The sequence below is a fragment of the Tachysurus vachellii genome, chromosome 2 (genome assembly GCF_030014155.1).
Source record: "Tachysurus vachellii isolate PV-2020 chromosome 2, HZAU_Pvac_v1, whole genome shotgun sequence".
NCBI lineage: Eukaryota > Metazoa > Chordata > Actinopteri > Siluriformes > Bagridae > Tachysurus > Tachysurus vachellii.
Window position 1 is genome coordinate 12,570,589 of NC_083461.1, and position 17,107 is coordinate 12,587,695.

The 17,107-nt window shown below is 38.1% G+C and overlaps 1 protein-coding gene across 4 annotated transcripts in view; it reads right to left on the reverse strand.

Moving 5' to 3' along the window:
* Positions 1–17,107, reverse strand: part of rbfox3a (RNA binding fox-1 homolog 3a) — a 328,730-nt gene that overhangs the window by 132,247 nt on the left and 179,376 nt on the right. The gene's annotated exons all lie outside the window — the stretch shown is intronic.

The following is a 17,107-nucleotide window of genomic DNA, read 5'->3' on the forward strand; positions in this document are numbered from 1 at the left end:
ATCCTGGCATGGAACGGATCAATGGCAGACACTGCAGCTCGTTGATAGAAGACAGCTCCTGACTAAGATATAGCATAACTTTTCTGCTGCCTAGTCCAGCAATAATCGGCAAGGTCAATTGGAGGTGTTCAAGATGGCAGTTCTACACTGATAGTCAGAGTTTTCAGCCACTATTGCACTTCAGAAAATCGTTAAATCCATAACGCTCAGCTCAAAACTGGCAAGACGAGTGTTTTTATGCATGAATTTCTGATTTTGCGTGTCAGTGAGGCTGAAAGAAGTCTCAGAGCTGCCCTGTTCTTTTACTGTGTAATGTGTAACATGTGGAGACTCTTGCCATGGTGGCATGTGGCATGAGAGAAGCAGCGAGAGCTGGCCATTAGGGAAGAGCTATAGGTGTGCATTGGGCTCAGGTAATTAAGTGGGAGCACAGGCAGGGAAAGCAGGCCTCCAGATTTATGTGGCGTAATACTGCATACGCTGCACTCCCCCGTCTCCCCCTCCTCAGCCCAATCTCATAAAGCATTAACTACCGGACCATTCAAATGCACTCTATCATTCTCTTTTCAGCTCTCGTTTTTTTTTTCTCACTCTCCCGCATTCTCTCTCTCTCACTCTCTGTTTCTCACTCTTGCTTTCGGCGTGTCTGCTCTGCCAGCAGGTTTCTCTCCTCCTATGGCATAATGTGCCACCTGCCTATCTGACAACGGTAGGCCAAGACACATCAGTAACGGAGAAGAATAACAAGCCAGAATAACAAGTTGCTTTTCTTTCTCTATTTCCCCCCTATGCCCCTCATTTTTCACTTCAACAGAGATTAAAGTCATTTCAGTTCAGGGTCGTATGGGAGGTGGAGGGGTGCATCTTCGATCAGTCCTTCTCATCTTGGCAGGGATTCATGAAATCCATTGGCCCATATGTTTTGTTATAAATTGGACACTACCTTTTGATGTTAAATATACAACCGTTAAAGTTGATATAACTTTATGAAAAAGTGATAATATATAGCCGGTCCTCTTTATCTTAAATAAAGTCTAGTGATGGCTCAGTAAAAATAAACCACTGATTTACAGAATAAACAAAAGAAAGAGGATAATATCCTGCTAAGAAATTCCTCTCCATACCAGATACCTTATAATCATTTTGTAAAAACAAATAGAATAAAGATGCTGGTATGTTTTTCATGGTCTTTTTTCTTTGGCGTATGAAAAGTTCAGAAACTGGAGCTCTTCCGCAGCTGCTTTGCTCAGCATAAGTTTAAATCCACTCAAAATCATTTAACATCATTGATCCAAAATTATTCACCATATGCAACATTATCTGCTAAAGAATTGGCAATATAATTTTCACAAAGACAAAGTCTAAGTGCCTACACATTTACAGTAGGACTGGAAAACAACAACAAATACCCAAATATTGTCAGTGTGAGCTGAAACTCTGTAAGTAAGATCAGTTCCAGCACACTGTTATTAACAGCGGCCTTATGGGAAGCTCTATGGTTTGGACTGAGAATCCATTTCCATGTTTCATAACAAGACTCCAAAAGCTTCCATACTGACAAATAAATAGAGCAATGCTAATAGAAACCTATCAGGAAGTATTATTGTATTCATAACACTCCTGCTTATTGCACACAGCTGGTGTGCACTCAGTCTGACATTAAAAATGGACTTCATTTAAGAGAATTAAGACCCCCTTCCTTAGAGACTGCACTCTCAGTGGTTGGGTCTAGGTAATGTGTGTGTGAGTGTGCGTGTGTTTGTGTGAGACTGTGATTCAGGAATGAGCCATGCTCTCCTAACCTCTCCATAGATCCCCATCTCAGTACTAATCAATCAGGTGGGCAGGCTGCTCGGACCGCACAGGGTGTATCACCGTAGGACTCGTCCTCAGTCTCATCCACTTCCTCTTCCTTCTCCCCACTAGGTGGACAATCTGCCACTGGCCAAATTCTTCACAAGTGCTCACTTCTAGCCAGTAAAACAAAAATAGTTCTGCCACTAATGTCTAAGACCAAGCACGTTATTTTCAAATCCTATTTAATTTTATTTTGGCTACTTTCTAGAAACAAAGAAAGTGCAAGTTCATCAAATTGTATGAAGTGTGTGGGTCAATTTATATTGAGCATTTGATGAAAACAAGCTTGAAGTTGCTTGAATCCGAACAAACAGAAAGCAGTGTGACAATCACAAATGGGTAAACAAAGCAGGCGTGATTTGGCCATTCATTACTTCGTAACCAGCTATTCTTGTTGTCGTGAGGCAGAGGTGGGCCAGATAGTCTCCACAGAGATTTTCGATTCAATTAAAAAACAACACCTGCAGAGCAAGCCCTACATGCAGCTCTCAGCATTAGACACACATAGAAAGAAAGCTTAATCAAATGACAGTTCAAAGCACTGTACAGGTGAATTTACAGGTTGCAAGCATCAATATGAATACTACATAGAGGCTTTATGGAAAATAAAGAATGTAAAAAATATTCATGCTATCACAAGGCTCTTTGAAGGCTGAGGATGTTTTCACACACGTAATATTTTTTTATTTTTTTTTTTAAAGTTAAAAAATATCTAAATGCCAAACAGAAAAACGAGACTCCTCTTATCGTCTTGTTGCAGTTCTGGTCAAGATCCTGCTTGGCTCTCTGTTTTCAAGTGAGATTATCTCTAGATATACGAATACTTTACAGAAGCCATCTCTCTTTTACACTAGTCTGCGAGCTTGTGTATGTTTACAGATCACCTTGGTTTCAGAGGAAGAGAGAAAAAAATAGCTCATGCTCGATAGTAATAATCATAATAATAAAAAAAGGTGCAATGAGGACTCTTCAGTGCCAGAAGCCGAGTCATTAGTGTTTTACAGGCCTCTGCAGGAGCGATGGGACCATTTTCCTGCATTGCATTGGATCGAGGAAGCTCAGCAAATTTGTCGTCATGACATAAGGACAACGTCCTTTGTGCTGCGCTTCTGGAAATGGATTTGGAGATGTGCACCAGGGCTCGGAGGCGCAGCTCGCTGACAAATAAGCTAATTCTGCATGAGTGCACAGACAGCAGGAGAAGAAATCAAGCAACTGGGTAGAGAGAGGGAGAGAGAGAAAGAGAGAGAGAGAGAGAGAGAGAGAGAGAGAACACTACTCGAAATGCACAAGTTCAGTGAGTCTTTTTTTTTTCACATTGCCCAAGGCAAATATGTCAAACCAAGCTAAGACTCCCACCTGCAAACTTTATCTCTGTAGCTGAGCAGGGTTGAGTCCTACCAGGGACAGTATGTTATGGCAGTCAAATGTCTGATGTGGAGTCAATCTGTAAATCACTAGAATGTGATGTGGATCTTACTTTTATGACCTTCCAAGTCGAATGTAGGGTCATAAATCCCATAACCAATGAATGATTAAACCAATAAATAAGTAATAGGAATATGTTTGATTATACAGAGACCAAGGTTTTCTGGACATAAGACGGACATCATTATTGATGGTTGCTTTCTGCACATAACTAAAGTCTAATAAAGGCCTACGAGTGTCACACTCCCACACACTGCCATTAGAGACAATGCAGTCCTGTGAGCAGGCATGGATCAGAGACCAGATTATCCTGTCACGCAGAAGAGCTGGTTGTTGATCACTGGTTTAACACACTAATTGATAAGCTTACGTCCATGGGAATGATCGGGAAGTCCAGATATTATGGAGTAAATTTACACAAAATAAAAATACATCTGTGACGAATTGAGATTCAGTAACTATGATCTAACACCAGAAGAGGCATATTATTGCGTAATCAAATTACATGAAAAAAAGAAAAAAGAAAAAAGAAAGAAAAAAGCTGCAACAGCAAAGACGCTCAGCATAATCAGCAAAATCTGTGGAACAAAAGCAGCATAAGATACTAATTTAGGATTCTGGTATTTATTTCACATTGATTTCAGGCTACTTTTGCATTTGCTACATTAACACTGTTATCATAAATCACATGACATAACTAATGCTTTCTTCTGCAAATACTAGCATTTGTCTACTGAAAGCGCAAAACCAAAGGTCAAATGATTAGCCTTGAATGCACACAGTTCATTAATGATTTGAATAAACCTTTGTATTCATGTGTGCATTCTCAGCAGAACCAAGTAAAATAAAGTGGAATAGAGAAAAGAAGGTCTAAATTAATGACTGCTTCTCTGTTTGCTGGCCCGTGTCTGGGGCGCAGATGACTCAGCAGAAACAAAGTCTATGCATTGTTACAGGAGCCCTGTGGAACCAGCCTGCAGTGGCCGTGCACAATGAGACAAGGATCTGCCAAGGATAAAGCTGTACCACGAATGAAAATCTGCTTAACCATCACTACGGATCAAACACAGTAGCCTACGGAGTTCAAGATGTGTGCGCGTTTGAACACGTGTGAAATTAGTATTGATGTCAACACACGACCATCAATGTTGATATATTTGTGTCAATGCCAAAGGCTTTTTAAGATTCATCTGTATTGAAAATATGTCCTTATGTGTAATAATGAATCATTCTTTTAAGACTGAGTTAAAAAAAAATGTAAAAGCCATTTTTTTTTCCTCTGTCAGAGGGTCATAGACATTTCACTCCTTCTTTTTTTTCTTTTTGTTTGTTGAATGAAACGAAAATGGGAATACCAGAATCATTTACTATTTAGTTTCTGCTCTATACACTAAAACATAAAATTCATTTTTCCCCTCACATATACAAGCATGAGTACCAGTAGGCTGTTCTATAGGCTGGTCTCTGCTTAAGATCTGTACTTTGGATTTGATTTCTTTTTTCAAGATATTTAGAAAAAAAATTTGGCCGATTCAAACACTGTATTTATCATGTGATGTCATCTTCCTTTACCGCTATTTTCAAGAAGTACATAAGCAATCAATCAACAATCTTTGACAATCTTTAATCTACCCTCTTCTTGGTATTAGATACCAACTAATTGTTGATACACAGTAGTGTTATTTAAAGATTATTTATTGAATTAAATATTAGGAAAATCAAGCAAATAAAACATGTAAAAGCTTGCAACATGCACATACCATTAATATGTTCATTCATGTTAATCAGTACTTTAACACGGGGGATTAACAAACTATTTCTCTAAATCAACTTGGAGGAATTTCTCAATTATTAAGAAGCAGTTATTTAAGAAAAGAGCTACTGATTAATCCCCAGCACCATGCGCCCACAGCTCTATGTAATTTGTCCTTCTGTATGTATGTATGTTTTTAAGGCTTCACTTTGGAAAAAAAGACCCATTTATTTTTATTTGATCCTCAGCTCAGGAGTAATTATGAGGCACTGTAAAGCACATTGTGCCAAGTCAGCAATAAACAGAGCAAACATTTATTTAACATGCTCAAAGCCAAAGCATTAGAATATGGAAAGGAAAATATGACTACTTTGGAACAGCAAGAAGCGGAGACCGCATTAAACTTGTGACGTTAGCAAAAATGCAAATGTGCTGCATTTGATTCAGGGTTTACTTTTTTTGGTAAAATGCAAGGAAATTGTAAGGGGGGAAATAATAAAGTTTCTTTTCTTTCTTTTGAGTAACTTTCGAAGTTCAGGCTTGGTAGAGGGAAAATTCCCTTAGGACAGGAAAACAGAGAATAGCCAGCCCATGAGCTAACCCTCTGGGGACACATGTGCAGGTACACAATGACCCAGGAAAGACCTAAAAACAGCTATGCAAAAGCCTGCATTGCAATACACAAGTCCTTCGGGGCCACCTACAGATTCAGAAACGCATGCCTGAGAGTCCAGTGAAGGTGCAGAAAGCACACAGGCTACAAGAGTCTCAAGAGAGCTAATAAAAATAGTTAAACAGCTCTTGTTTGATCAAGTGAATATCCATACATGTACATCAAGTGGTAAAGTTTACAGGCTTTCAGAGCTGGAACTACTAAATCCAGCACCACAGAGGATCACAGGTCAGTGAACAGGAGTGGAGAAGTTGGAAAAAAGCCTGCGGAAAGCCCGTGACCGGCTCACTGGCTATGTGCAGCCTGGATTTGGCTGACCTCTCCTAAAGGAGTTAATGTGTTGTGCTGTACTGCCTCACTTATTAAAACCATCTATGTTAAAATCACACTCGTCTAAAACATTAGCACTGAAATTAATTGAAATAAGACAATTCAGCACGGGCTGCTTAGTGGGCACTCCTATCTTTGCACTTCATTGCTTTCATTTGCTTCTCTCTCTCTCTCTCTCTCTCTCTCTCTCTCTCTCTCTCTCTCTCTCTCTCTCTCTCTCTCTCCCTCTCTTTCTCTATCACACACACACACACACACGCACACACACTTTCGCCAGAGATAATGATCACATTTAGCTGCAGTGCTCTTAATAAGATGACAGGCATGGCCATGCTGAGTTCTTATTAATGTTAAAGAGCAAGCCACCATCTTACCTTTAGATATCCAGTATTTAACACTGCCTGGAATAAAAGATAAGGATTTGGGTGATTTATTACCTTAAATTCAATAAGTTCTCTTTGTAAGGCATGTGGTCCTGAATACAGAGAGGGTGGGATTGGGGATTCTTTGGGAGGTCAGGATTTTCTGTACCATGTCTGCACAATCCCATTCTGCAACACACTGAACCCACTTTACAAATTTACAAAGACTCAGTGAAAAGTTAAAATGAGTTAAGCATATCCTTGGATCCTCAATTACTTATGAGTAATGAGACAGATAAAAGAGTAGTATGAGATGAGTAATTAGAGTTCAGGCTGCTCATTTCTCAGTGGTATAGAGCTAGGGGTGTGGGAGGTTAATTGCAGGTAGGAAGGCTGGGGAAAATCTGGTGAGCTCCAGGAGGCAGGGAGCACAGAGGAGCACAGTGGGGTGAAAGGGGTCATTCAGTGGTCTGGGAGCTCCTCACTACTTTTACTAATTACTGGCGGGGTCAGAACCGGTTGAGAATATACACACCTCGAATATGTACACATACACATGTACACATATGCTCACACACATAATTTGTACCAAAATATAGAGCAGAAGCTTAAAGTTTACCAACAAAATCTAAGTGTTGCATTAAATATAGATAAAATAAAAATATATTAAATTGTTAAAACGGGGGTTAGGGGTTATGTTTAATAGTTAATTTTTTTATTGAACAGGAGAGAAAAAAAAACATTTTACAATTTCAAATTTTAGGGTATAATTTTTTAGATAAAAAATTCAATCCAATTCAAGTTTATTTCTATAGCGCTTTTTACAATTGACATTGTCTCAAAGCAGCTTTACAGAACGTAAACATGAACAAAAGGTTAATATAAAGAATAATATAACGATTAATAGAATACCAAATCAAGATTAATATTAGATCTATTTAAATGAGTATGTATTTATCCCCAATGAGCAAGTCTGAGGTGACTCATGTGACCGTGGTGAGGAAAAACTCCCGTAGATGTTAAAGGAAGAAACCTTGAGAGGAACCAGACTCAAAGAACAGTTCAAACTGTTCAAAAACTCACAATCAATAATAAAAATGTATTATAATATAATTTAATGATATATCATTTAATCTCCTCACCCATCACCTTTCCCTGTTTGAATCATCTAGCCTGAACCTGTCTCATCGACATGTCCTCTGTGTCTCCACAGACAAAATGGTGTTTAAACAGAACTTGTAGGTGACCTCCTATGCCACTCAAAACCTGTTTTTTGAAGCAGCTCTTGGCAAGTACTCAGGTCTCCCTGTGAACCACAATGTTGTTTATTTTCCTTCTGTTTGCACCTTCCTTTCTTCCTTTCTCCAAACACAGTGGGAGTGAAGCCTAATGAGGTGCCCGCCTCCTCCCTCCGCTCTCTGTGCCAGCTACGCAACCCTTAATCTGTGCCTTAACCTGCCCGTCGAGCAGCAGTGCCTGGCAGAAAGAATTACACCTCTGTGGTCTAGCCAGACTGCACTGTACCCCTCTCTCACAACACTTAATTAATCCACTGGGGAGGCCTATCAGACGAAATAGAATCCCACCACCCGAAAGCTGGCTTATCCGCTCACCCTCTGACACTTCACTGTGGAGCCATGCATTGATAAGAGGGCCATTTAGAAACATACAAATATTGTTATTAACAAGATGATCGCTCCGGCAAGGCTTTTCTGACCCTAATGGAGATAAAGAGAGCAAAAGAAAAGAGGGAGGTGTATGAGAATGGAAGATAGAACTATAAACAAAGATTGCTTCTTTCAGTATTACAGCTGCTGGTACTAGTGCTCGTGCACTAATAGAATTGGGAAGGGAATTTGCCTTCTGGTCCGCTTGAATCACACAACATGCTGTAAATTTATATATAAAAAATATCCTGAGAGAAAACTAATAGAGTGTTCTTTAGTAAGGAGATAAAGGGGTCATTCTGGCTCAGCTACAATTTCAAAGTCCAGCTGTTAGACTGAAAATGCTTCCAGGCTGATCAATGTATTGCCAAGACTGAAACCTCCAGTAGACTCATATGCCATTCCTGCCTGACTTTTCCATCCAGCCCCACTGCAATAACTCAAACCAAGACGCCATTCACAAAGCCTGCTTTCACTCCTGCTCTGCTGTGGGGTTCGACTCATTTCTGCTAAAAGCACTTTGGGGCAAATGTTCAATCAGGCCCAAGATGATCTAAGCTGGAAAGGCAACAGGAAACAAACGAATAAATAAGGGTCTGCTGTAAAACTGGGAGCAGTGGAAGTGGACCCTGAGAGTATCAATCCTGGTAATTGCGGTAGTAGAAAATGAATCAGGCAAGAGGGGAGGGAATGAGGGAAAAAGAGAGAGAGAGGAAAAGACTGAGACTGTGTTGGATGTCTAGCTATATAACCATGGTCAGGAGTAAATAGGAGGAGGAGGAGGAGGAGGAGGAGGGTGGTTGGAGGTTTGAGCAGTGGGAAAACACAGCCAAGGACTGCATACTGTAAACAGACATGACCTGCATCCTAAAAACACCGGCCCAGCTACCGAACACAAACGCCAGAAGGCAAACAAACACGGGGACTTCTAAAGCTACACAGACATCATCCTTCATTGTACACAGAAAATGTTAGCCTGAGCCAGGCCTTTGTTATTTGTATCTAAGACCCAGTTGCACTCACTGACTACAACAGACAGTATTTCCAAAACAAATGCCAGCAAAAAAAAAAAAATCTGCAGTAGCTTAGCAGAAAGTGCTGAATTTGGAAGACTGCACATGAGAAACTGTGTGATTATGAGGCAATGCTTCGGCTCAGGTGTCAGCTCTCATTTGGGAAGGAAGCGGAGGGCTGTTGCTGCTCCAGTACTTAGCACCCACATCCACCAGGCCTGGGGCTATGACAGGCATCCTTTTTCCATAAGTGCTGCGTAAGGCCACATTTAGCCCTGCAACAGAAGGGAAGAGCACGGAGAGTACATGGCTATAGCTTTTGTTTTTCTCCATTAGTGGAAGGGGTCTAAGCGCTAGTAGCGACATTAACAATAAAGACATCACATGATGGAATGCTGCAATTCATATGCACATGTAAGTAAAGATTTTTAGGTCAGAACAATACCCTCCCAGCCACCATGCACAAGGCTCAATTTTAATCACTCTTATTAATTAGAATCATTAAGCAAATGAGTAATTTTTAGACACTATTCTAAGTGTTATCAGTACTTATGCACTTTTACATGAAGGAAAAAGTGGGGGATCTTATTTACTTGATGAGGCATGGCGTGTTTCTCCAGGCAATAATCATTTTGGTTAGGATGTGAAGTACCGTGGTTGATGCTTCCTTTTAACACGTTAAGAGCATCAAACATTTGTAAACAAGTTCTCTATTATACAGAGAAAACATGGGTAGGAATCACCTCTTCTTCTCATTTATGGTCTATATATATATATATATAAATATAAAGCATCAACCAAATAAAGGTCCCAAGGAATGATTTTAGGTCTCAAAGATGCTTGAAACACCCGTTCAACAGATTTCCTGAAAAATATTGCACAGTAGTGAAAGCATGAGGGTTGTTAAATCCATAATTCATTTACTTTAATGAGATAAGTACTTAGAAAACTAATTGTACACTGCTCCATTTAGCCAATCCTGTCAAGGTCTATATTGGAGAAAATCTCAGTTATGTCTTATTCGTATCTCTTACGATATTATTTGCTCATAATTTAAGTATTGGTTTATTGTATGATGCCCAATGATGGACTGAAGAAATGATATTTCAATTTAATGTATGCAAGTTATACAGTAAGTAATGACAATATATCTGATACAATAACCCACTTGACCTGCTTTATTATACCTGGAAGATAAAGACACTTGGTAACAGTTCCAGCTATGGCCTAAATCACCAGTATGTTACATCAGTGCTTCATAAGCAGTTCCTCACATCTTCTAATCAATATTTAAGCAGTAAGTTGAACTGCAAAATCTACTCAAAATCTTTAGATAGATTGAGAGTGGATTACAATTTTGATCAGTTTATTTCAATCATTATATTGTCAGCCATGTCCATGACTACATGTATGTATGATCAACATTTTATGATGTCTGGCTGTAACAGATGCTGGTTACTAAATTTTGGTTCAGTTTCCTATGTTTTGCTGACCACTCTCTTAAAAATGATTAAGTAAATCTTTAGCATTACTGTACCTAGTGGCCAGACTGTATAATCAATATGGATAAGTATCTTGTAGACTAAATGCCATAAAAACCATGAAGGAAGCCTTAATTTATGCCAAATGCTTCAAGCGTTATTGTTAAATGTAGGCATATTGCATTTGTGCTTCCAAGAATACAAGTGAAACAAAACCTCTCTTTGTGCTTAAAAGTGGGTCTCACACTCAAAGCAGACACCAAAATATTGCTGTAAAACAAATCATATCCTTATTATATACCTACTGATTTTGTTAGAACAGCTTGAACGCTTGTGAATATAAAAATCCACTTATGAATCATGGATCCAGTTAAAAAAAAAATATATATATATATATATATATATATATTTGTAATGTGCATCAAATGTACATTAAAGTTTGGTTGATAGTGCAAGAAAGTTAGAAGTTAGAAGTTTTACATCTGGTCTGAAAGACATTCAGGAAACAGGTGAGAAGAAGGTGATTGAAATCCTGAAAGAAGAAGAAGAAGAAGAAGAAGAAGAAGAAGAAGAAGAAGAAGAAGAAGAAAAAGAAAAAGAAGAAGAAGAAAAAGAAGAAGAATCTAGGAATATCTAGGAATCCTACCTACATTTGTTAATATCATTATGTATTGCATATACAGGTATATGCAGATATATAAATGTAATTGTAATAAATGTCCATATGGTCCCAAACTTCCCATACGCAGTATATAGAAGTAGTTCTGCTATTTGAGAAATACAGTGCAGTCCCAGCTGCATGCGTTCATTAGCACACCTTGAAACATCAGGCGAAGCACATAACAGCTGGCATTTTGAATTTCCCCTACACATCCTATAAACAATCCTATAAATAAAACATTTTAGTTATCATGATACAATATGTGCACGACTCACAAACAAAAGTTCCAGTGATCTGTACACATTAGCTTGTGAATTTGGTATTTTATTTGAAACGTGAAAATTTTCAGTTCTTTAACATGTTAAACATTCACCTCATTTACTAAGTTTAGAACAATTTTCGGACATTTTGGATCCATCAAACATTCCTATGATGTCTAGTCATATCAAGAGAACAAATGTAGATATTCCAGAGAAATTACCAACCATTTGGCATCAACTTTGCCAAAACAAATTGGTGCCCTCATAAGGCATTCTGGGACATTCATGTATTAGTTTAGAAAATCTTTTTTCCTCCTACTTTATAAGCAGAGAGTATTTTCTTTTTTCTTTTTCTTTTTTTATTTAATTTTTCCTAATGTTAGGACTGTTTAAGGCTCTTGGCATCAAGTCCTGGCATCTAGAGATCCTATAAATCCAAACATTAACAAGCCACAATGTACTGCATTGTAATGTACAATATTTATTTAGATAATAAAACAAACACCATGGGAGTGTTTTTATGTTATAATGCCTATATAACCTTACTTTTTTCATTAATACCAAAGCTTTAATTAATCGTTTAATTTAATGAGCAGTAGTTTAATTACATTTTGAATAATGGGTTTTTGTAACCTGTAATGCACTGGCATCCCATTCAGTGTGAATTCCCACCTCATGCTCAGTGAACCTGGGATAAGCTTCAGATCCGTTGTGATTCTGACCAGGAGAAAGTGCTTACTGAAGATGAATGAATCAATTGATTCATTTGGAGCATCTGTATCATTATATATTCAAGCAGATTAGGTCTCTAAAATGTGTCGTTCCTCTTTTATGTTCAGTTCTAATTAAACATAATTTCACTACATATACTGCTCACTGTACATTATATCGGCAAAGCTGAACTTTATGCACAATAGTCTGCATTAATAATCAGTAATACTCTTTTACTACTGTTCTGTTTTCATATATACATTTCACTGTTTTTCAATATACTTCCTTCCTTTTCTCACCTGTATAGTTCATTCTATTTTTATTGTATTATGTTTTACAGAATTTTATAGAAATTCTTTTCTATCTATGTTTTATTCTCTTTTCAAAAGCAACAGCTACGTGTGCATATCACCTGATGTCCCACATCACCTGAATTCACCTTTATTTGGCTGTAAAGGGAGTGCTCTTAATCATTTCTTATTTCCCAATGCCCATAGCAATAGAACACTTTTAAACATCATGGAATTAGCTTTCATACCTCAGCAGGAAATAGAATAATGAAGGAGCCACTGCATGGTACGTGTAACACAATCCTATAACCAACTCACTAAATTGGCTATAAACGTATTTGAAAGAAAGAGGTTGGCTGTAACATACATCACATAGGCAGAAACAATATGTGCTTCTAACATTGCCAATAGGCCAATATGTGTAATTTCTCTCAGGACAAAAAAGGTAACTAGACTACAGTTATTGATAATTAGAAAGTTGAATAATTTGCAGGATAGCAGCAAATGTATTTAACCGGAAATCTCTAGTAATAAACGACATTTGTATAAACTGTGAGGTTGTAATTAAATGTCAAAAATGCACACATAATATTTGCAGAACTTAGTGACATAAACTTTTATTCTGTGAGCATTCTAGGGATGATTATACTTATGCCTATATGTATAATGTATATCATGAGAAACCTGGAGCCTATTCCAGAGGACTCATGGTACAAGGCAGGAGACGCACAGGATGGGCTGCCAACCCAATGCAACCAGGATCATATTGATACTAATTCTGCGAAGGTGTTCTAAATTTTAAGCCAATGACACCAGTGGGAGGTGAGGAGGTTATTAAGAAGTTCTTATAAAAAAAAAACAAAAAAAAAAAAAACAAAACAAAACAAAAAAAAAAACCCAGCAGAATCATTCCATTGAGAAAAACTTACAATGAAAAGTATAATTTGTGTTTCATATTATGCATCACTTACAATGCATCATGTTAATTCTGCTGGAAATGCAAAATCGATGTGCCAAAGGAATGCAAGATATCTAAGGCATCATCTTACATACAGGTGCATAAAAACTAAATAAGAAAAATTGTATAACTCTGTCTGTCTTTATAAAACTGTCTGTTTATAAAGTGCTATTCACATACAAATAATGTTATGATTGAGCAAAGACATACCTCAGGCACTAAGTTTTCTATTTTTACCACAGAGAGCAACAGAATAAAAGGCCTTAAAACAGACCTGGCCCCATATTCTGTTTTGTGTAAGCAAAACTGTGATGAGGAACAAAGCACTTATCTCATTTGGGAGGGTTTGCATGAAGGAGGACTTAATAAATGGATCTGACACTCAAAGGATTGCCGGCACTTTGCCATAGAATATAAAAGATAAGCAATTATGTTATCATGCAGGTCTGCAATTATTATTTAGTGTTAAATTAGGCAGACATTTTATGTATTTAAACAGTAAAAATGTACAACCATTATAGGCGTGATTGTGCGGTTGACACCGCTGCATGTCTAAACCAATTCAAACTAATTCTTTAATGGAATACAGAATGGAAGGTAAGTACTACATTAGTCTTTTTGTAAAACACATTAGCAGTGCAATAAAAAGAAGCCATCTTAAAACATTACTATTGAGCACATTGCAATATGATCTATCTATCTATCTATCTATCTATCTATCTATCTATCTATCTATCTATCTATCTATCTATCTATCTATCTATCTATCTATCTATCTATCTATCTATCTATCTATCTATCTATCGAGTAAGCCTGCAGTAGTAGCAGTGTTAGGGTCATGTCAGGGTCATGTCAGGGTCAGCCGCTCACGGACTCTGGCATTTTGTATTTCCATGTTAAGCCACTCCATTTTTTTGAAGAAAAAGAAAATTCATTTGAAACTCCTGCTGCATTCAGCCTGCATGTCTACATTTAATCAGTCAACAATTAGATAACATGCCAAACATGAAACACACCAGGTTGAGTGTACAAATCCCATCCAGTTTATCCATTTGGGAAATCAAACGTTAATCAACACTTTTTCCCCCCGAATATTACTACAGATAGATATTTTTACTGTTTGCTTGTGAATAAAATGGACACACACAGACATAAAATATGCAAACATGCCATATATATATATATGGCATGTTTGCATATTTTATGTTGATGAGTAATGAAAAAAGTATCCATGTGAGCATGGATTTTAACTGGTATGTTAATAAGATTTTATATTCAACTCTGATGTTGAGTTACTGATAAAAGTGCATTCTGAATCCTGTCAAAGATGCAACCCCGAGTCTTGGTAAATGCAGTATGTTTTAACAATAATCATCAATGAATACATAAATCTTAACCAGGTAAGTACATTACACATAAACATCAACTAACCCCCTCAGGGACAATCCAAAGCACACCGTGATACTGTACAAAGTGTAAAGATAAAAATGATATGAAAAACCCCAAGGGGACATAGCATTGCTGAATCAAGCATATTAAACCTGATAACATGTCTTATGAATAACCTTGACATTTTTATGTCATGCCAGATCTCGGAAGAGTTATTGAAAATCAGATTCTGCATGCTCATGCTAAAGTAGGATATTTTCACACACTGGAATACTGAAATGTACGGATTTGTTTCTTCCTTGAACAATGCTGGCATAAAAAGTCCTAATAATACTAGATAATATTAAATACTCTAGAAAAAAAAAAAACATGACCATTCCTAGTGTATATTTGATTGGAACGGTTTCAAAATGAATACAGTTATTGTTTTTCACTTTATGTAGTAAATTTGCAACAACTTTTTTCTCATGCTGCAATAAAGCAAACTTGGACTACAGCAGCACTAAAGTGTTTAGCTCAAACCTTTCAACATAAAACACAAATGAACATCATTGCCAAATTTTGCTGAAACAGTTCAAATAAATTAATCTAATCTTGAATCAATTCCAAGTCAAGCCTCATGTAATCCATTTTTTGTCCAGCGTCCTCATCAATCCAATTATCATTCCTGTGGATAGTGGGCACATTGAAATGAATCAATTCAGAACAACGACAGCAAGTTTACATTCTCAGAACCTAATGTATCTGTTCAAGGATTTAGAAATTGACTAAACTCTCTTCCATCAAAGCGTGGGAGAGCTGTCAGCAGGAAAGGCAACTGATAGGGCCTTCTGACAGTAGGTGATCTATGACGCCTACTACTGAATGACAGACACTGAGCGAGGCATGATGTAGATGGATAGATAAAAGAGAGAGGCGGTGTTGTCTGCATCATTGTATGCATAGATGTTGTGGTTGTGTGTGCGAGCTTATATGAGTGAGTTTATATAAATTTATGTTTGCTTACTGCTTGGTGCTCAATAGATGTCAGCACTCAAGACGATCACCCCATCCTCTTACCCCCATCGTTCTCACACCTCTAACACTCCGTCCTACCCCACTCTGCCCTCCCCCCAGGCTCTACAGTGCAATGATTTAAAGGTGCTGAGATTTGTGGGTTCAACCCACGGCCAGACGAGCTGACACCACCATAAATCAGAGATCGGGCCGCCGCACACAGCCTACCTGCAAACCACTACCCCCCGGACAACGGAGTCTGAAACGCTGACGCCACGATCTTTACCCCAAGCTGGACACACACACGCATCACAAGCAGCCCTCATTAACTCCTGAGCCTCAGCTTCCCAAACACAACCATGCAAGGCCAGCACTCGAAACCAGGTGATTAGGGAACAGACCACACGCAATAAGCACTTGTTCGATTCCCAGCTGGGGCTTCAAATGATCTGACAACCGAAGGTGTTGTTCCCTCCAGCTAAACAAACCACTTCTAATGCGAGTCATAAATGTGAGACTTTCTTGTTTTTCTCAGGCTAATGCATTTTTCGAGAGGTGTCTTGGGGGTCCAGTGTAAACTCTGCAAGAAATTAAAACTAGAAATCAAATTAGAATTTAATTTTCACCTCTGATTAAATAAGTGAACATGTTCCAGGTATGCCAGCTTTGTTTACATTAGTTGAGCAGCAGTGGTAACACCACTAATGAAGAAATTAAGCTTAACTGATTCTGCCTTCGTGTAATCTGGCAATTTTAAGAGTCTCTTTACACAGAGACTTTAATACACACGCATGCAATCACAGTGGTAAGATAATAAGCCAACATCTCTTATTATCTATTGTCTTGTACTTTCTCTAGTGCACCATATTCCTTGACCTTTCATCAAGGAGGAGAGGGCCTAAAAATGCCACAAGTGCCGCTACTGTCAACCTCCTGACTTTTAAGCGGACCATTACTGTCAGTACAGCCTGCATTCAAAGTAGCCCAAACAGACTTTAAGATGGCCTTACCTGCACCTGGGACCACAGGCCACCAGGTGACATGTTGTTAATTAAAACTGTGTGGCTTTTGGGGCTTGGTCCATCACTCATAAACCAGCGTTACCTTTAGAAAGAGCTGCAACAATACCATAAGGGATAAAAGAGAAGAAGGGTAGGCAGACGCAAGAAACAAAGAGACACAAATGCAAATAAATGACCAACTTTAAAAAGTGACCAGTTATAAATTCTATTAAATTATCTTTCTTTTTTCTTTGACCATAGAAGGTAGAGCAATGAC